Source organism: Odocoileus virginianus, chromosome 25 (genome assembly GCF_023699985.2).
Source record: "Odocoileus virginianus isolate 20LAN1187 ecotype Illinois chromosome 25, Ovbor_1.2, whole genome shotgun sequence".
Classification (NCBI taxonomy): domain Eukaryota; kingdom Metazoa; phylum Chordata; class Mammalia; order Artiodactyla; family Cervidae; genus Odocoileus; species Odocoileus virginianus.
The window spans coordinates 12,187,278-12,188,797 of record NC_069698.1 but is presented as its reverse complement, the minus strand read 5'-3'; the positions used below and the strand labels follow the sequence as shown (position 1 = coordinate 12,188,797).

General features: G+C 36.4%; 1 non-coding gene across 1 annotated transcript; it reads left to right on the top strand.

The window, feature by feature from the left end:
* The first annotated feature begins 277 nt into the window (after positions 1 to 277).
* Positions 278 to 349, top strand: TRNAC-ACA (transfer RNA cysteine (anticodon ACA)). The gene has a single exon. It is a non-coding gene; the product is annotated as a tRNA-Cys (tRNA).
* Positions 350 to 1,520: the final 1,171 nt, after the last annotated feature.

Below are 1,520 nucleotides of genomic sequence, written 5' to 3'. Positions count from 1 at the left end.
ACAGGTTAAGTTACAGTGAACAAAGAGCTTATAGAGATAAGAATAAATTATGTTAAAATCCTTTCTTTTTCTTCATTCTTCAGCATTATTATCTGTTTCCTGCCTACACCCAACTAAAACTTCACTCTCAACTGTTTTCTTTCTAATGACCATTTTTCAAGCCTTGCTTTTATTTACGCTTCTATAGAAAGAACCTCATGTAGTGTCCCAGAGACATCAGAATTCAAGGACAATCACTTGCTATTTCATTTAGAAGGTACTATCTATTTTATTGACTTCCCTTGTGGCTCAGATGGTAAAGTGTCCGCCTACAATGCAGGAGACCCAGGTTCGATCCCTGGCTTGGGAAGATCCTCTGGTGAAGGAAATGGCAACCCACTCCAGTACTCTTGCCTGGAAAATCCCATGGATGGAAGAGCCTGGTAGGCTACAGTCCATGGGGTCGCAAAGAGTCAGACACGACTGCGTGACTTCACTTGGTCACCTGTTTTATTGGTCTTATCCATCTTGAGTGAAACATGGAGTACATATTAAGATTATGGTTTCATCCTCAAACAAAATGCTTATTACTATAGCTTATGTTAAATTGAAATATATCATAAACATATTCTAGCCTATAAAGCCTACATCAAAAAAAAAAAAAGAGAGAACATGTATTAACTGAGGTGTTTGGATTTTTTTTTTTAAGCATATAACTATAATGACTGAAATGTTTCCAGGTTGCTAATGCATTCTGAATCATGGTTATTAGCTTATGCTTGCTTTTTTCCAAAGGTATTTATCATCATAACATGAGACAAACTGAACTCACTTAAAACTTTAGACCATAGAGCTTTTGGCTCTTTTGACTATCAAAAATTATCTTGTTAAGATTGTTAGCAATACTGAGATGGCATAAGAACGGAAAAGAAATTGCATGCCAACTCTGTTCATTTTGAAAGCTTTCAGCACTGGGTTACACAATGGAAAAATCTCAAGGACATTCCCTCTGTCCGTGTGTTTGTCATGATTACATGGAAGTCAAGCACAACTCCAACAAATGAATTGGACTCAAATGCTTTGGAGTTAAAATATTGGGTATGTGGAAAAGATTCCCTGATGGGAGCTGGTATTTTCATGAAATGACTTTAAGATCAGGAAAGGAGATTCACTGCTTGAGTTGAAGTAGGGCGCTACCAATAAATGGTAACCAATAAAAGGTTTAACATGGTAATTCACAAATTCATAAACTGAGAGTAAACAACATTTTTTCTAAGTGTAGGTAATGTGGATATTCCATAAGTAAAAATGTTAGCCTTTTTTTTCCTTTCAATCACCCTACTTAAGTCCACTTAGGATGGACCACAAACTCTTGGCAACGGCCTATAAAGACCACCAAGGTCAAGTTCCTCTCCATTTTTGTAATTTGACCTCTCCCCAAACATCCTGCATTTCAGCTACTTTAAATCACTTGATATTAAAGGTGTAATGCTAATTCTCACTTAGTACTAATTGTTTCTTCTACCCAGAATTTCTTTTCC